General features: G+C 44.5%; 1 protein-coding gene across 1 annotated transcript in view; it reads left to right on the forward strand.

Moving 5' to 3' along the window:
• The first annotated feature begins 622 nt into the window (after window positions 1–622).
• TRPC5 (transient receptor potential cation channel subfamily C member 5) overlaps window positions 623–20,317 on the forward strand; it is a 245,212-nt gene continuing 225,517 nt past the window's right edge. Inside the window, exon 1 of the mRNA XM_061598336.1 lies at window positions 623–667. The gene's annotated coding sequence lies outside the window, so the exon portion shown is untranslated. The remainder of the gene's footprint in view (window positions 668–20,317) is intronic.

Consider the following 20,317-nt stretch of genomic DNA (forward strand, 5'->3'; position numbering starts at 1 on the left):
CGGATGCAATTGTTCTTCTATTCGAGTCCACAAGATCAGACTCTGAATACAAAATCATCAAGTCTCCCATCAATGAAAAGACCAAGTCATCATCAAAGATCAAGACATGATCATTATAGTCATCTAACATTTCTGCAAGGCAAAGACAATGTAGATTAATTTGCTTGTCAGATGGTAATCCCAAAACATAGTTGCAAGGTATACTGAGATATCATGGAAGCCTGCAATCCCTATCATTAACCTCTATTTGTCCTGGATATTGCAAGCTCTGTATAGCAGGAAGAATGAATTCCTGCAGGTTCTACACAGATGCAGTTTTCCTATGGTTTTGTCAAGCACGTATACACCCAGCATGAACAGGCAGCTGTCATGTTCTCTGGCCTCCATCCCATCTCTGGCTCAGAGAAATACAAGGAAGAAGTATTGCCTAGGGACCTAACATCCCCCAATCCAGGACCGTTCAGAACAGAGGATACTACTCAGAGCATTCCCCCACTCTGATGCAGCCCTCGTCACCCCTATGCTGTAGGAGCTAGTAGCTGCAGAGTTGGACACTGGCTCTTTAAGAAACAGAAACCTTTATAGGTGGGGTGGGGTTAACAGCAAGTCCAGACCAGCCAGACTACAGAAGGCCCCAGCATACTGCCAAGACAATAGCTCTCTTAGGGTGAGTTCTAGCCAGAACCCCGTATGGTGATCTGTCCAGAGTCCTGACCAGACAGGCTCTGCCCGAGGATACACTTGCCCTGGTCTAGCTTGGCTCGGGGCTACTAGAGGAAACTGGTTTGAAGCAGTGACCCTTCCTGGAAGGCCATGGTCACACAGAATAGGCCAAAGTCAAATCAGGCTGTGCTGGATCACAACAGGCAAGTCTTTAATCCCCCTTCCCAAGTTATATAGGTTTCTTGGATACTAATTACAAAATCAATTGGCATCAATTAGCTTTGAAGGATGTTTCTTTTTCATTTCCCCAGTTCAATGCCATTTGTCTGAGATAAAAATCAGCGGAAGACAGGTTTACTTTGAGACAATGATACCAAGTGCTATATGCACCGCAGTTACTACAGACATACGTATATTCACTAAAAATAATCACAAGACAGAGCTGTAAGAAGTCCGTTTCAACAGTGGATAACGTTTTATGCGTTTATAACTCTTTTTTTATTCTGAAAAACAGCAGTGCAAACACCCTGCCCACAAGAGGAGCAAAAGAGTCCTAAAAGCAATGTGGGAAATCACTGAGATGTCGAAGCATAGACTTGGAGAGGATCCCAAAGATCATCTAGTCTAGGGGGTGCTCAACCTTTTTGGGCCCAGAATCACAATTTAGTGAGTTATTTATTTATTTGTTTAGATGATTTTTATAATCCCCACTTTCACAACATACAGGGAGGTTTTCATCAGGTAAACGAATACAAATCCACCAGTAACACAATCTTTTTTTTAAAAAAAAAAGACAACGCAGAACAAACCACTACAGACCAATTGTGCAGCAGCAGCAACAGCAAAAACAACATACAAAAATGGGGAAATTGCTGTGCATGTTACAAGAAATTCACACTAAAATGCTGCTAAATTTTCATGAGGACTTTTTAAAATAAAATCCAGAAACTGATGCAGAAATGTGGAGAGTTGAACTTAAGAGTGGAAAAAAGGGAAGACAGAAAGAAACTGCAGTTAACAGATTTATCCATCACTAAGCTAAGCACTGGTGACTCCATTTGCAGCCCAGTCATGGACAACGTCCACAATAAAAAGGGCTGTGCATGCAACTCGCTTTGTCCATAGGATGCCTTGGTGCTGAAGGCAGACTGGTTTGCTTTATCTCCCAGTAAAACTGCTTGGTATTACATCACCATTCTCCAGGCTTAATTTAGCATCCTCTATAACAATTTACTCTCGGCCTGACTGTTCTGCCTGCATATTTTATTCTGGGTTCATTGAACACAGATTAGTGTTTTGCTTCTGCCGACAGAAATCAACCTTCTCTTTCAGCAGCGTGGTGGCAAATTCAAAATTGCAGGGTCCCTTCCTGATAGACACAGCCATGCCCCTTCCCCCTTTTGCTGCTACGTTGATGCCTTCTCCTGCAACAACATATGTCCCTAGGGTCCAATAAGCATGAAAGGATAGAGTGTTAGCTATTGCAAAGAGTCTTCTGAGTGCCTGACTCACCTCTTTCACTCTGATTGGGTCCAATCAGCCAGAAAGGACAAGGAAGCATGTTAGAAAACTGTTCTTAGTGGCTAACACACTCCCCTTTCATGCTGATTGGCTCATAAGACCCTGGAGACACTGGGACCCTGCTCCCAAAAAAGTAAGGGGTCTAAAAACCCCCCGAAGACTCTGTACGGCTACACCCCTGTTCTCTTTGTAGAAAAGTCTATGCCATAACCTTGTTGGGGAGATGGTGGCATACTTCTCTTCTTTGAGCATTTTCAGTGTCTGGATTTACCTCAATTTTCTAGCAAGGTTCATGATCCAAATTAAGGCAGATGCTCTCATAAGTAATTCCTTTTCCAGATTTGTACATAGTAACAGTGAATATTAGGCAATTATTTCAGCACTATGTGCAGAAATGTTTACATTTTTAATTAGTTCTCACTCGTCCTCAGTATAATATCACTGGAGAAACAAATCTGTTGCATTGTGATGGCATCCTGTTCGCTCTCTGATCCCTTATTGGGTGAGATCAATATGTGACTATTCTATGAAAGAGGAAGAAGTTCCAAGAGGAGGTATTCACAACCATAAGTCAGTGTGTTTGTGTGTGTCTATGGGCTTATCCAAACGGAGTGGGATAATCCACGGTTTCCATATTCAGTTTGTCATCTGATAGTCCTCACTTTACCTTTTTGTTTGCTGTTTCCCAATGGAAAAAAAACCCTTTTTGTGGCACAGCGGATGATTCCCGATTTCAAACAGCAAATCGCATTTTTGCCAGTATTGCAAGGAGCGGATTTAACCCGCGAAAATGCATAACAGCGCGTGATGTCATTTGGATGACCGAAAAATAATAAACACACATAGTGCGCGTGTCACACATTTTGCAGTCGTCTGGATGAGCCCTGTGTCTGTGTGTGTTAGGGATGGAAGGGTCTGTGAATTTTGATTTTCCCTGTTTTTTATTTTTCAAATCTTAAATTCAGTTCTCCGCATTTCTGCAGCAATCTGATTTTTTTAAAAAATCCTTACAAAAATTCTTTAGTGTTTTACCGTGAATTTGTCCTCATAAACACATTTTTGTCTGCTGCTGGACCAATGTACACATTTTTGCAAGCAACTTCTCTTAATATAATGCATTTTTGTGAATATTGTTTGGTTGGAGGACAGCATTGCAAAATTTGGATAAGGGTGAATTGGGAAGGATGGATGTGTTTCAGTTCTCATTTTGTTTTGGAAATTGTGAATTTTGACAGATTCAGCTTTAAAAGCAAACTGAATAGAATTTCTTCCCCATCCTCAGTGTTTGTATCAGTAAAAACCTACTCTGTGGCTTCCTGTTAGTCGAGACAGCAAGCCGGGAGAAAACAGTAGCACTACCCATAATATTAACTGTGTTTACCATCTGGGCAAGACCCTACAAGCATGCGAAGGGGAAAATGAGTACAAAAACCATGCAAAGAACAGGATGATGGTGACGATCACATTGTCGAGAGAAGTAGAGGAAGAGGTGGCATGACAGAAGTTTATAAAATTATATATGGCATGGATAGAATGGATAGAGAAAAGCTTTTCTCATCTGATAACACTAGAACTTGTAGAAATCCAGTGAAGCTGGAAGATTCAGGACAGATAATAATAATAATAATAATAATAATAATAATAATAATAATAAACAACTTTATTTCTACCCCGCCCTTTTTCCAATAGGACTCAGAGCGGCTTACAACTAAAAACAACACCATTAAAACATACAGAAATATACAATTAAAATAGAATTAAACTATGAGAAAATTTAAAAACCATAAAACATACGTTAAAAACAGTGGACAATTTAAAATAATAAAATCATATACTGTAGACACCAATCCTATGACATTTAATCTTGGTCGTTCTCTATCCCAAATGCCCGTTGAAATAAAACAGTCTTGTCGCCGGAAAGATGGCAAGGAGGGAGCTAATCGCACCTCACTCGGAAGGGAGTTCCATAGTTTAGGGACGGCCACCGAAAAGGCCCTATCTCGTGTCCGCGTCATATGTACTTGCGAAGGTGTGGGGAGCACAAGAAGGGCCTCACCTGAAGATCTCAAATCCTGGACAGATTCATGTAGGGAGATACGATCTGTCAAATAACCTGGACCTGAGCCATATAGGGCTTTGTAGGTCAAAACCAGCACTTTGAATTGTGACCGGAAACAAATTGGCGGCCAGTGGAGCTGTTGTAACAGGGGGGTTGTATGGTCCCTGTAACCAGCCCCGGTTAGCACTCTGGCTGCAGCTGTTTGTACCAATTTAAGTTTCTAAACAGTCTTCAAAGGCAGCCCCACATAGATCTGACTCCTACACACAAGAGGGGAAAAAACTGAAATATATATACTTACCCAATTTATGAGATTTTCAGATAAACGGTGGGGGGGAACCACCATTTTCTGGCCTTGCAATGAGGTTCACTAGACACTGCCACAGGTCAAACAAACACTTCACTGATTGGCTGCAATCCTGAATGGGCGGGGTTAAAGCTACGAAGTGCTATACAGTAGTTTAAAAAAAGATTTAACGGGACGGCTGACATTTTTATGTATATCTCGAGAACCGGACCACCTAGAAACTTAATTTTTTAAAAATTAAAGCTGAGAATCACCCCCTTCTGATGGTGTCACCTGGTGTGGTCCGCACCCCCCGCACCCCCTAGTGATGCCACTGGGGGGTGGCTGACGTTTTTATGTATATCTTGAGAACCGGACCACCTAGAAACTTAATTTTTTTTAAATTAAAGCTGAGAGTCACCCCCTTCTGATGGTGTCACCTGGTGTGGTCCGCACCCCCCACACCCCCCTAGTGACGCCACTGCGTATAGGGCTTTGTAGGTCAAAACCAGCACTTTGAATTGTGACCGGAAACAAATTGGCAGCCAGTGGAGCTGTTGTAACAGGGGGGTTGTATGGTCCCTGTAACCAGCCCTGGTTAGCACTCTGGCTGCAGCTCTTTGTACCAATTTAAGTTTCCAAACAGTCTTCAAAGGCAGCCCCATGTAGAGCGTGTTACAGTAGTCTAAGTGGGATGTAACCAAGGCATGCATCACCCTAGTCAGATCAGGCAGCTCCAGGAACGGGCACAGCTGGCACACCAGTTTTAATTGGACAGATGTGCTCCAGGATACAGCAGTAATCTGGGCCTCCAAATTCAAAGCTGAGTCCAGGAGTACACCCAAACTGCGAACCTGAGACTTCAGGGGGAGTGCGACCCCATCCAGCACCGGTTGAATCCCTCTTCCCTGATCTGCCCTCCAACTGACCAGGAGTACCTCTGTTTTATCAGGATTTAATCTCAACTTGTTTGCCCTCATCCAGTCCATCACTGATGTCAGGCATTGGTTTAGGACCTGTACGGCTTCCTTGGCTTCAGGTGGAAAAGAGAAAGAGTTGAGTGTCATCGGCATACTGATGGCACCGAACCCCAAAACCCCGGACAACCTCTCCCAGCGGTTTCATGTAGATGTTAAATAACATGGGGGACAAAACTGAACCCTGAGGGATGCCATAGGTCAATGGTCAGGGGGTTGAACAGGAGTCCCCCAGTACCACCTTATGGGTTCGGTCCTCCAGGAAGGACTGGAGCCACTGCAACACGGTGCCCCCAAGTCCCATCTCGGCAAGGCGGCCTAGAAGGATACCATGATCGATGGTATCAAAAACCTCTGAGAGGTCCAGTAGAACCAACAGAGACACACTCCCCCTGTCCAGTTCTCTGCGTAGGTCATCCACCAAGGCGACCAAAGCCGTCTCTGTCCCATAGCCAGGCCTGAAACCAGATTGAAATGGATCCAGATAATCCGTATCATCCAGGAATCTCTGGAGTTGGGTGACCACCACACGCTCTATTATCTTGCTTAAAAATGGAATACTGGAGACTGGATGGTAGTTGCCTAGTAAAGAGGGATCCAGGGAGGGCTTTTTCAGCAGTGGTCTTATAACTGCCTCCTTTAAGCATGATGGAATTCTGCCTTCTTGTAGAGAGGCATTAACTACTCCCCTGACCCAATCGACCAGTCCCCCTCTGGTACTTCTAATGAGCCAGGAAGGGCAAGGGTCCAGTACACAAGTGGTGGCACGTGCCGCTCCAAGGATCTTGTCCACATCCTCAGGCAGGACAAGTTGAAAAGAATCCATTTTAATTGGACAAACAGGCACCAAAGTTACATCCTCAGAGACTGTATCAATTTTAGCATCCAAGTCAGAGCGAATCTGAGCCACTTTGTCTGCAAAGTGCCATGCAAATTCTTGACAGCGGTCTGCTGAGTGGTCAGAATTACCCTTAAAAGCCCCCTAACCACTCGAAACAGTTCCGCTGGATGGCTCCCAGCAGACACAATGGAGGCCGAGAAGAAAGATTTCTTCTTAGCCCGTACTGCCTCGGAGTAGGCCTTCAAATAGGCTCTAGTCCGAGATCGATCAGCTTCGCTCCGAGTCTTCCGCCAACGTCGCTCTAGTCCCCGTCTGACACGTTTCATCACCACCAGCTCCTTGGAAAACCATGGGGCCGGTTTGGCTCCACTCTGAAAGAGGGGACGCTCGGGAGCGATCGTGTCCACTGCCCTGGCCATTTCTCTATTCCAGAGGTCAACCAGGGTTTCGACAGGATCGCCTGCCAAGGTGACAGGAAGATCTCCAAGAGCTGTCAGGAAACCATCCGGATCCATCAGCCTCCTGGGACGGACCATTCTAATCGGTCCCCCACCCCTGAAGAGGTTCTGAGTCCCAGTGAGTCTAAACCCGACCAGGTAGTGATCTGTCCATGACAATGGAACCACCGTGAGTTCCGTTGAACAGATGAAAGGAAGTACTTCTTCATGGAGCGCATAGTTAAGTTAAGGAACTCGCTCCCACAGGAGACAGTGATGGCCATCAACTTGGAGGGGTTTAGAAGAAGATTAGACAAATTCATGGAGGATAAAGCTACTAGCCATGATGGCTATGTTCTGCCTCCACAGTCAGAGGCAGTACGTTTCTGAATACCAGTTGCTGGAAAACACGGCGGGGGAAGAGTGCTCTTGTACTCAGGTCCTGCTTGCAGGCTTCCTATGGGCAACTGGAAGGTCACTGTGACAACAGGATGCTGGACTAGATGGGCCACTGGCCTGATCCAGCAGATCTCTTCTTATGTTCATATGCCACCTTTCCATGGTATTCTATGTTCAAGGTAGCTTACAGCATTGAAAAAGTCACTTAATTCACTCCGTTACAAAACAAAATTTAAACAATAAGCTCACAAAAGCATTTAATTAAATATACAATAAAATGAAACAACCCCCTTATCATTCATAATAAAACCCAACAATGAAATACAAAAATATAATTCCAAGGACAGCAAAAATAACTGACTTCCAGAATTGTCCCCCCCCAAAAACAAATTCCCTACACAGCACCCCACTATCAAGATGGTGTCTGCCACCTTCAGGTAGTAGCATTTGAATTCAGAGAGGACCCCACCCTCCCAGGCCAAATGGAAGCAGGCCAGCAAGCAAGGAGAGAGTCTTTCAACACTCACAGTCAAGATGGCCTCGAGATTACTTCTAGCTTTCTCTCTCTGCCCCACCAAGATTGTTTAGAATAATTTAGGCACATTTATCCTTCCCAGATTCAACACTCACTATTTCTTTGATACGCAATAAATCACCCTGTTGATGAATGGAATGCATGTTTCTGACCCTGACATACATTTCTTGGGAAAAGCTGGCACCAAAGCAAAGTAATGACCAAAGAGGTGCGAGACTCATATAATAAAATAGTGGGATAATGAACACTCTGAACAGGTATGCATTAAACCTAGAGCTTACTGAGACTATTGCCTAGATCCCCCTTTTTTCCTTCCTCTCACCTAAAATGTCCCTGTCCTGTTCAGCAATTAGGTGTGAAGTAGGGAAATGCCTGGTTGCATGCTCATTCCTGTGCAGAGGTTCCTTACATTTAGGGGTCTTGCAAAATATAAAGCAGCCTTTGGGCTCTGTGTCACAGAGGGAGGGCAATGCTAATTTTTTTTTATCAGTGTCAGGGAGAGATGGATTATGATAATTTACCTGCTTTATAAAACAGATACTCTGCTTCAAAATCTGCAGAACGTGTTTTAGATATTCGTATTTTAAACATCGTTGTCCTTGTTAACATAATTAAGAATATGCAAGTGCCTGAACTAATTGAAAACTGAATCAGCAAGTTAGGAGGTGCAGGGATTTAAATGTGAAGGGTTTTGAATGAGCAAAGAGCTTTCAAATATTTGCTGGATATAATCGAGTTGGGGAAACTGCAAAGCCTTATTTGTGTACATAGGGCACCAGCCTTGATCGCTTTGAGCTAAACTGTCACCCTTATTAGTGGGCTTGGTGAGGCTAGGAAGATTGATTGATATAACTTAAGGTGCTTTGTTTTATTTATTTCAGGGATTTATATCCTAACCCATCAACACATTTCCAGAGCATCTCATTTAGATCATTGATTGAATTCATCATGGGAAAAGACCACTTTAAATAACTGATTATAATCAAGTTTCCCCTTTTGTGATTCATAAAGTTTTTCAACAAATTTATATACCAACTGGTTCTAATAACAGTTTTATTGGTTTGCACTAAAAAGAGTCTTTATGCTACCTTGATGCATATTTCAGAACTTTCTATTGAATTTAACTGTTATATTTGTAATGCTTGCTCTCAGAGGTCAGATGTTTTTCTTTCTTCTTTGGTCACTTTGGGAATTGTACCTCTGTGAGGGGAATAGGGGTCTCCTAACAATTCTCTGCACCCTTAACAAACTACAGTTCCCAGGTTTCTTTTGGGAAGCCATGACTGTTTAAAATGGTATGATCCTGTTTTAAATGTATAGTGCAGATGGGGCCTAACAGACAATCATGGATTCAGCTTTAAGTGATAATGAGTGCAATCCTATGCATGTTTACTCAGACGTAGGCTCCACTGAGTCCAGTAGAGCTTTCCCTCTAAGAAGTGCATTTAGGAATGCAGCCTAAGGCTTAAATCCTATGCATACTTTCTGGGAATAAGTTCCACTGAATATAGTGAGACCTCTGAGTAAATAAGTGCAACAGCATAATCTGGTTTTTGCTTACTCAGAGCCAAGCCCCATGAAATTCAGTGGGATTTTCTCCTGAGTAGCTGTGCATAGGACCGCAAGCTAGCAGTACAATATTATACATTAGGGGTGGAGAACCACTGGCTGGATGCAGCTTATGGGGCCACTCATCGCATCCACAGCCTTCCTTTCTCCCCCTTACCTCCAGTATCACAATTTGACTTGGAAAAAATCCGCTTCCATTGACTTCCATAAGAGCTTTTATTTCAAGCCTAAATGTGGGACTGACATTTGACTTTTTGGGGAGGAGTTGCAGCTGGGAGAGAAAGGCTAACCACCACCTCCCCACATGTTGTGACACCCCCTTGCAGAAAACACAATTAGTCTTGAAGACAACCCTCCTATTAATGGTAATAAGATTTGGTTTTCAAGCCTAAATATGACACCGAGTTAGGGGGTCTGTTTGGGGGTAGGATGAGTTAACCCTTCCCTCTCCATGCATGGCTGCTTACCACCTAAAATGCCCCCTCAATTGATCTTGAAAAAAAAGCCTCCTATTGACTCAATAGGATAATTTTTGTCAAGCCTAATAGTGCCCAGGGAAGATGAAGAGTATGAGAGGGATTGACTAGACAGTGATGGCTGGTGGCTCCATGTCAGTCGGATAATGGAATCAGCTCTGGGTTTTAGTGTGGACTTTCAAGCAGCTGCCCACTAAAACCCAGAGCAGTTGCCATTGCCCCACTGACATGGAGCCACCAGCTACCATTGTGAGCAGGTGTGTGGGAGTGAAAGGGGGAGTGAATTTGTGATGCTTGTCTGGCATGTACACATGTGGTGTGGGAGAGTCTGGGGTTGCCTCATCTACTACAACACTTTCTGTGCCCTCTCTAGCTACGCCCCACACTGGGGTGCAGCTCCTGGGGTTGGAAAAGGTTCTCCCTGCTGGAATTCATTTTTTTTACTCAGAAGTAAGCCATGACTAATGTGGCATAATAGTGCATTAAATGTATGAGGAAGGCGATGGCAATGGCAAACCATCTCTGAATACCGCTTGCCATGAAAACCCTATTCATAGGGTCGCCATAAGTCGGAATCGACTTGAAGGCAGTCCATTTCCATTTTTCAAATGTATGATGCAGATGTGCCACCCCATCTCTCTCATTTTCTCCCAGCACTTCAATGACTTTGACATAATGTGTTGGGATCTATAGCTGAAGGACAATGGTAAGAGTTAAGTGATATGTTATTGCTTTGTTTTCCTGAATGATTAGCTGGAGGGTGCCATATGAATGTGTGATGACTGAAGGGAAGATATTATTCCTGTTGTAGAGCATGGTGGAATTTTATGTTTCTTGTGGCCTACACAAACTTGCTATTGTGTTGGAGTACCAGTGGCATTATTTAGAGACTTCGCTGGGGTATTAATAAGAAGCAAATCCCACATCTTATCAATTTTCCTGTTTATAAGCAGCGTTATTCAACACAAGCCTCACTCCATCACTGCTGATGTGTCTCTTGCGTAGTGTTTATTTTGATTGCTAAATTCCCATCTTCAAGTCTCTTGAGCTCAACATTTTATTATTATAAGTAGCTCTGTGCTTTTCCTTTCCTTCTGCATTTCTGTGAATCTTCAAACCCCCAGACCATTTACAGAACTTTCTGATTTAAGGTTTTATCTGCATTTCCATTTGAAGTGTGGGTGATGCAGTTTGATGGGCTTTTTTTTAAAAAGCAAGAGCTCATTATGCCTTTGATGCTGTCAGTCAAAAACAAATGGTTATCAAATGATGCTCAGTTATCCTGTCTGAGTCTTTTGTGTGATTTCTTTTTAAAGACGGGGGGATCCAAGTAGTCCAGTCTGAGCAAACCTGGCTGGAACCCTTTCGTACAAGAGTAAGTAAAGGTTGTTTGGGTTGGGTCTAGGATAAATATTGGTTGTGCAAATCAAAACGTCAGTCATTTTCAAAACTATAATGCCATGGTGGCTGAGAGCTTGCAGGGTTTTTTATGAAGGAACTGTTGCCATGTGTGGGCATTTGCTGCATTGCAAATAGCAGGTATGCTTCTGAAATGTTCCTCATTCAAATGCTTCCCTGGAGTTTGAGGTTCCAAACCACCTGGTCTTCTTTTTGAGGTAAAAGGGATGCATTAGGAATTCTCCACCATGCATTTTGTTCCATTGTGTTTGTCAGACCTTTAGCTCTCCAGATGTTGCTGAACTACAACTCCCATCAGCCCTAGGAAGCATGACCTGTGACCAGGGATGATGGGAACAGTGGTCTCATCTCTTTTTATACAGTCTTACCAATGCACATGATTACTTGTGTGCATTGAGAAACAGTACAAAAAATTTAAAGAGAGTCTTAATGTGATTGTCTGCATGATTGCAGCAATATTCTTTTTGTCCCTCAAGGATCGGTATTGGGACCTGTACTTTTCAACTTGTTCATTAATGACCTAGAATTAGGAGTGAGCAGTGAAGTGGCCAAGTTTGCTGATGACACTAAATTGTTCAGGGTTGTTAAAACAAAAAGGGATTGTGAAGAGCTCCAAAAAGACCTCTCCAAACTGAGTGAATGGGCAGAAAAATGGCAAATGCAATTCAATATAAACAAGTGTAAAATTATGCATATTGGAGCAAAAAATCTGAATTTCACATATACGCTCATGGGGTCTGAACTGGCGGTGACCGACCAGGAGAGAGACCTCGGGGTTGTAGTGGACAGCACGATGAAAATGTCGACCCAGTGTGCGGCAGCTGTGAAAAAGGCAAATTCCATGCTAGCAATAATTAGGAAAGGTATTGAAAATAAAACAGCCGATATCATAATGCCATTGTATAAATCTATGGTGTGGCCGCATTTGGAATACTGTGTACAGTTCTGGTTGCCTCATTTCAAAAAGGATATTATAGAGTTGGAAAAGGTTCAGAAGAGGGCAACCAGAATGATCAAGGGGATGGAGCAACTCCCTTACGAGGAAAGTTTGCAGCATTTGGGGCTTTTTAGTTTAGAGAAAAGGCGGGTCAGAGGAGACATGATAGAAGTGTATAAAATGATGCATGGCATTGAGAAAGTGGATAGAGAAAAGTTCTTCTCCCTCTCTCATAATACTAGAACTCGTGGACATTCAAAGAAGCTGAATGTTGGAAGATTCAGGACAGACAAAAGGAAGTACTTCTTTACTCAGCGCATAGTTAAACTATGGAATTTGCTCCCACAAGATGCAGTAATGGCCACCAGCTTGGACGGCTTTAAAAGAAGATTAGACAAATTCATGGAGGACAGGGCTATCAATGGCTACTAGCCATGATGGCTGTGCTCTGCCACCCTAGTCAGAGGCAGCATGCTTCTGAATACCAGTTGCCGGAAGCCACAGGAGGGTTCTTGCACTCGGGTCCTGCTTGTGGGCTTCCCCCAGGCACCTGGTTGGCCACTGTGAGAACAGGATGCTGGACTAAATGGGCCACTGGCCTGATCCAGCAGGCTCTTCTTATGTTCTTATGTGTAGCGTTCATCGATGTGCAGGATCACATGTGCAGTCCAGTAAAACATGACACACAAACAATTTTTTTAAAATGCAAATGCAATCACATTGAGTGGGTTTATTTATTTTTTTTGGCAGCGGTTTGTCAATGCACACATGCTTTTGTAACAAAGACTGGGGAGGAAAACCTGCAAATGATCTGAAAGCTGTGGCAGACCTGCTCCTAATTAAACTAGAATTCAGGAGGAGCAGAACCCATGGGTGAATCAGGGAAATGCAGATCCAGCACACAGGCTGGGGCAGAGGGAGAGCAGAGGCAGGAAAATGACAGGTCGAGTTCAGTGAGGAATAGGAATTGTGGAGACAAGGGTAGTCAGTGGCAGGTCTTTCAGCACTTTGGACAGAGCCCAGCAAACAGAAAGCTGTTTCTAGCAAAAGTTCAGTCTTCTTGACTAGGGATGGGGGAGAAATTCAATTCAGTTTGCTGTCCTGGATTCCTTTTGGGACAAAGGGAGGAATATAAATTAAACAAATAAATAACATTTAAACGTCCACCTTTGTGGGGCAAAACACTACCCCCTGGTAGTTTTCATAGTGCAATTCAGACATAAGTAGGCCTACAGGGTAGTCTTTCTACAAATTGTCACTTGTACCATGTCCCCAAATTTCAGCCAGTTACCATTTATTCTTTTCTTTCTGGAAACAAACAAACAAACAAAAAACACCTGGGACATAAAATGTCCCAGAAGTGCATTGGGGTGTTTTTACTGCCCCAGCCAATGTTAGCAGATTGGGGCAATAATTCCCCCCCCCATCATTTTTTCATAAAACAAAGAGTACTGGAGTCCAATGCACAGAAATATTCTGCTTCCTCTGAATAAGTGTTCGGTTAGTATCAAGCACGCTTCTTCTGACACCGCAGACACAAACTGTATCTGGGGTCAAGCTATCAGCACACCATACATTGGAAATCTCATTGGTGTATAAAATACACCCTAAAAACTGTTAGTGTGAGTTTTTGGATAAAAGTGGACCTAACCAATTTGCACTTTCCGAAACAATATGAGAGCTGAAATACAGCAATTCTTTGAATTTTCACTTCTCAGAATTTTGCAATGCATTTCTCCAGGTAGATACAAAAAATGTGCATATTCTGTGCACGTCTCAAGGTGATGCACAAACTGCAACAAAAACACTTAAAAGCAACACAGAACTGGAGCAAAGTGTGTGTAATAATTCATGTATTAGTGAAAGTAACATACACAAATGCTTTTTTTTTTTGCAAAATTTCATATAAGCACATATGAGAATAAATTAGCACTAAAATGCTGATGAAATTTTCATGAGGACTTAACAAAAATGCTCGACTTGATGTGGAGATGTGGAGAACTGAACATAAGTTTTGGAAAAATGAGAAACAAAAATTGACAGATTCCCTAGACAGAGCCCTTTTGTGCTCCCTTTTCTGAACTACCCTTCTGTCCAAGACCAGCACCTGGTGAAGCTGAAGCAGAGCTAGGAAGTCCAAGAGCTGGACCCTAATGAGCTCTAAAGGGAGCTGTTAACATAGCAAAGGTCCAGAGGAGACGGAGGGACTCCTGTACTCACTGTCAGCTCCTCTTCCTCACCCTCTGCTGGGTCATTGCTTGCAGCAGGATCATCTCCCTCTTCCCGAGGAGAGATCTCCTGCCTGATAGAGCCTTCTGGCAGCCAAATGGGCACTCCTATGGTGCCTCAGAGCTTCCTGTCAAGTCCTTCACTTTTAAGGCCTGGGGTCAAGGCAGGGCTCAGCATATGGTTGGAGGGGTCCCTGAAGCTCCTAGCTGAGGCATCCCCAAGATGGGGCTCCTCCGGCTCCTCCAAGTCTTTAGTTGTGGTGGGGCTCTCCTTGTCCCAAGACTCTTCCTCTGCATAGCTCCCTCCATGTTCAGATGGGATCCTGATATTCCCCCAGGCTCCATTCCTTTCCTTAAAGGGACACCCCTCTGGTTTAGTTCCTGGCACTTCACCTCTCCAGGATCTTGTGTTGAGTGAGCCAACTCTGTGGAGTACAAGGCCCTTAAGAGTGAGGATGTTGACCCCTCAGTGGAACCAGGCTGGGTGGCTGCAGATCCTGAGGTCTAGGCTTGGGACATTCACAGTGGCGGTGGGCAGCCACTTCTTCCTGAGCTCAGTCTTGATGGTGGGTCAGGGACTCCTTGGTCAGTACCAGTGGCTCTTCTTCTTGTGCCTTTGTAATATCTGGGTCTCTGCTTGATGCTGGAGTCATGACAAGGGCAGAACAAACTGGAAGAACAACAAAGGAACAAAATGGGGGGGGGAGATAATTCATTTCATCTCCACTGTGTGCAGGTATCCACATCAGTGCTGTCCATACACGAAAGCTTTGTACAAAATTCTGAACTAAAAACCTCAAAATGGAGATTTATTTATTTATTTACCACTTAATGCCCAAAGAAGCTTATCAGCAATTTGCAAAGCGTGAATAGTCCTTGCGCAGGCATTAAAAGATAAGCATCCATAATTAAAATGAGCCATTCAGAAAAAAGACTCAAATTCAGAAATATTTATTTATTTATTTATTTTATTTTATTTAATTTATATACCACCCTAAGCCCAAGGGCTCTCTGGGCGGTGTACATAAAATAAAGCTATCAGGAATATATAAATACAATAATACAATAGAATCAAACCAACAAAAGTAAACAAAAATAATCAAACAGTAACAAAATACAACAATACATATAATAATACGCATTAAAATGCCTGGGAATATAAAAAGGTTTTCACCTGGCGCCGAAAAGATAGCAGCGTCGGCGCCAGGTGCACCTCATCAGGGAGACCATTCCATAGTTCGGGAGCCACAACCAAAAAGGCCCTATTTCTAGTCACCACCCTCCGAGCTTCTCGATGGGATGGTACTCGGAGGAGGGCCTTAGATGTTGAGTGCAGTGTACGGGTAGTTTCATATTGGGAGAGGCGCTCCACCAGGTATTGCGGTCCCATGCCGTGTAAGGCTTTATAGGTCAAAACCAGCACTTTGAATTTAGCCCGGAAAGAAATAGGAAGCCAGTGCAGACGAGCCAGAACGGGTGTAATATGAGCGGACCTTCTTGTCCGCGTCAACAATCTGGCTGCTGCATTCTGGACTAACTGTAGTTTCCGAACTGTCTTCAAGGGCAGCCCAACGTAGAGCGCATTGCAGTAGTCCAATCTAGAAGTTACCAGAGCATGAACGACTGAAGCGAGGTCGTCACTGTCCAGATAGGGACGTAGCTGGGCTACCAATCGGAGATGGTAGAAAGCATTCCTTGCCACTGAGGCTACCTGAGCCTCAAGAGACAAGGAAGAGTCGATAAGAACTCCCAAGCTACGAACCTGTTCTTTCAAGGGGAGTGTAACCCCGTCCAGAACAGGGTGAACATCCACCATCTGGGCAGAGAAGGCACTCACTAACAGCGTCTCGGTCTTGTCTGGATTAAGCTTCAGTCTGTTAGCTCCCATCCAATCCATTATCGCGGCCAGGCAACGGTTTAGTACGTTAACAGCCTCACCTGAGGAAGATGAAAAGGAGAAATAGAGTTGTGTGTCATCAGCGTACTGGTGACAATGCACTCCAAAACTCCTGATGACTGCACCCAGCGGCTTCATATAGATGTTGAAAAGCATGGGGGACAGTACCGATCCCTGTGGGACTCCACAATGGAGAGTCCAGGGTGTCGAGCAGTGTTCCCCAAGCACCACCTTCTGTTGACGACCCACCAAGTAGGAGTGGAGCCACTGCCAAGCAGTACCCCCAACTCCCAACTCCGTGAGCCTTCCCAGAAGGATACCATGGTCGATGGTATCAAAAGCAGCTGAGAGATCAAGGAGAATCAACAGGGTCACACTCCCCCTGTCCCTCTCCCGACAAAGGTCATCATACAGGGCGACCAAGGCTGTTTCGGTACCAAACCCAGGCCTAAAACCGGATTGAAACGGATCAAGATAATCAGTGTCATCCAAGAGCCCCTGGAGCTGGTCGGCCACCACCCGCTCCAGAACCTTGCCCAGGAACGGAACATTCGCCACAGGTCTATAGTTGTTCAAGTTATCTGGGTCCAAGGAGGGTTTCTTCAGGAGTGGTCTCACTACCGCCGCTTTTAGGCAGTCAGGGACCACTCCCTCTCACAAAGAGGCATTGATTACCTCCTTGGCCCAGTTGGCGGTTCCGGTCCTACCAGCTTTCACCGGCCAAGAGGGGCAAGGATCCAGCACCGACGTGGTCGCCCGCACCAGTCCAAGGATCTTGTCAACATCCTCAAGCTGTACAGACTGAAACTCATCCAATAAATAAGGACAAGACCGTGGTCTGGATGCTTCATTGAATCCAACTGCTATAATATTGGAGTCTAAGTCCCGACGAATGCTAGCGATCTTGTCTTGGAAGTGTCCAGCGAACTCATCACAGCGGGCTACAGATGAATCTATAGTATCCCGAGGGCCAAGATGTAAAAGCCCTCGTACAGTTTTAAAAAGCTCAGCTGGGCGGGAGAGTGATGCCTTAATACTGGCAGCAAAATATTTTGCTGCCCTCACCGCTGCTGTATATAGCTTAGAGCAGGCACTTACCAAGGCATAATTGCATTCGTCGGGAGTGCGCCTCCATCTGCACTCAAGCCTCCTCCTCTCTTGCTTCATCGCTCTCAGCTCCGGGGTATACCATGGGGCTGTATGAGCTCTACATAGGAGGGGGCGCATGGGAGCGATCGTGTCAACCACCCGGGTCATCTCCGTATTCCACAGATCAACCAGGGCTTCAACAGGAGCGCCAGTCTTCTCAGTCGGAAAATCCCCCAGAGCCCTTTGGAAACCCTCAGGATCCATTAATCTCCAGGGGCAGACCAATTTAATAGGTCCCCCACCCTTGCAGAGGGAAAGGGTCGTTGTAAGCCTAAACTTCAGCAAGTGGTGATCTGTCCATGACAATGGGGTAGATGAAAAACCCCCAACCTCCAGATCACCATCTCCCTGTCCAGTGGCGAAGATCAAATCAAGGGTATGTCCCGACACATGCGTCGGGCCAGTAACAAACTGAGACAGCCCCATGGTTGTCATGGATGCCATGAAGTCCTGAGTCGCCCCAGATAAAGCAGTCTTGGCATGGACGTTGAAGTCCCCCAGTACCAACAGTCTAGGGGACTACAACAATACCTCTGAGACTACCTCTGTCAGCTCAGTTAGGGAATTTGTTGGGCAGCAGGGCGGGCGGTACACCAACAGAATTCCCAGCCTGTCTCTCTGGCCCAGCGCAAGGTGGAGACACTCCAATCCAGTCGTCACCTGTACAGGGTGCTCGGTGAGTGAGAAAGAGCTCCTATAGACCACGGCGACCCCGCCTCCCCGACCTTCGGCTCTACCATGATGCTGAACCGTATACCCAGGTGGGCAAAGCTGGGAAAGAGCAACTCCTCCCATATCACCCACCCAGGTCTCGGTTATGCACGCCAGGTCAGCCGCCTCCTCCACAATTAAATCGTGAACAAGGGAGATCTTCTGCTGTACCGACCTGGCGTTTAACAGCAGCATATGGAGATCCGAAGGCTGACTGATAGGACAACCAGCAGTCCTGGGGATATGAGGAGAACCGGAACGGGTCACAGGCACTACTTGTCTGGGACGGGTTCCCCTTACCTGGCATGTTCTCCTCACAACACCATACCTCCCATTACCCGTCACTACGCTAATAAAAACCTTGAAATGGTGATTTATTTATTTATATGCCACTTAATGCCAGGATAGGCTTCTAAGTGGCTTGCGAAGCGTAAACACCCATTATACAGATATTAAAAGATTAGCATCCATAATTAAAATACACAATAAAACCATCCCATTAAAACATTAAATATAAGCATCCACGATTAAAATGTATAGTAAAACAATCCCACTAAAACAACGCAGCAGTTAAAACAGGAGGCTCAAGATGGAAGATTCAGGACAGACACAAGGAAGTACTTCTTTACTCAGCGCATAGTCAAACTATGGAATTTGCTCCCACAAGACGCAGTCATGGCCACCAGCTTGGATGGCTTTAAAAGAAGATTAGACAAATTCATGGAGGACAGGGCTACCAATGGCTACTAGCCATGATGGCTGTGCTCTGCCACCCTAGTCAGAGGCAGCATGCTTCTGAAAACCAGTTGCCGGAAGCCTCAGGAGGGGAGAGTGTTCTTGCACTCGGGTCCTGCTTGCGGGCTTCCCCCAGGCACCTGGTTGGCCACTGTGAGAACAGGATGCTGGACTAGATGGGCCACTGGCCTGATCCAGCAGGCTCTTCTTATGTTCTTATGTTCTTAAGGGGTCCAGCCATATTAGAAGGGCTTTTAAAAAGAATCCCACTGCAAAATTGTGTATGCCCATGCGGAGATGGTAGTGTTGAAACAGTAGCCCACGTAATGCTATTCTGCTCTTTCTATAGAGGTTTGAAAAGTGAGCTCGTTTCCCCACTGCTGTCATCTTCCCCAGGGTGTTCAAGTAACTTCTGTATGGGTTTTCTTCTTGTGGGCCAAGAGCAGAAATATCTGCAGAATTTTTCACAGGTGCCATTGGAACAAGATCTACAATGGTACCTTGAGTTTTAATCTGATAGAGTCCAGCATCCTACATAAATGCTAGAATTTTAGTAGGATAATTTGATTAAGCTGTATATCTCTTTCTTACTGTTTTTGTATATTCCAATCGCAATGGCTTGTGGCTAATACAGCTAAAGGATTTGATTTGATTTGATTTGACTAAGGGGTCCTGTGTGGCAGCCCCTGTTGGTGGAACAGCATTCCCGTTGAGATACGACAGGCGCCCACTTTCTGCACTTTCTAGAAATTAGTGAAGACATTTTTATTCCAACGGGCTGTCCCAGCTGGACGAATGGGTCACTGCCATGAGGGTCTATTTTGCATGGCACTGTTTTGATTTTTAAATATGTCTGCTTTTTTGTTTGTTTTTAACATTTTAAATGTTTTTATTGTACGTCACCATGATACCCTTGTGTGAAAGGTAGTAATAATAATAATATGCATCATTAGCAATTACAGTGTCTTCTGTGGGCATGAGTCCACCTTCCACGTGTTCATTGTACACGACATATCATCTGCACAGGTCTCCTCATCACCAGGCCCAAGTGCCTATATGCTGTTCAGCATCTGTGACCTTTCAGTGACAGAAGCATTTTTTAAAAAAACTTCAGAAGCTTTTTTCTATATAAGAGTGAGCTATTATCTCTCTGGCAACTTAACAGAGTTGCTGTCTAAGGAAGGTGCTCAGTATAACCCCTTCCTTGGACAGCAAACTCTCAGATTATTTATTTATTTATTTATTTATTATTTGATTTATATCCCGCCCTTCCTTCCAGCAGGAGCCCAGGGCGGCAAACAGAAGCCCTAAAAACACTTTAAAACACCTTACCTCTTACACTGCAAAAATAAAAAAAAGATCTTGTTTATTTATTTACTTTGTTTAATTTATATCCCGCCCTTCCTCCCAAAGAGAGCCCAGGGCGGCAAACAGAAGCCCTAAAAACACTTTAAAACACCTTACCTCTTACACTGCAA

The sequence above is a fragment of the Rhineura floridana genome, chromosome 16 (genome assembly GCF_030035675.1).
Source record: "Rhineura floridana isolate rRhiFlo1 chromosome 16, rRhiFlo1.hap2, whole genome shotgun sequence".
NCBI classification, from domain to species: domain Eukaryota; kingdom Metazoa; phylum Chordata; class Lepidosauria; order Squamata; family Rhineuridae; genus Rhineura; species Rhineura floridana.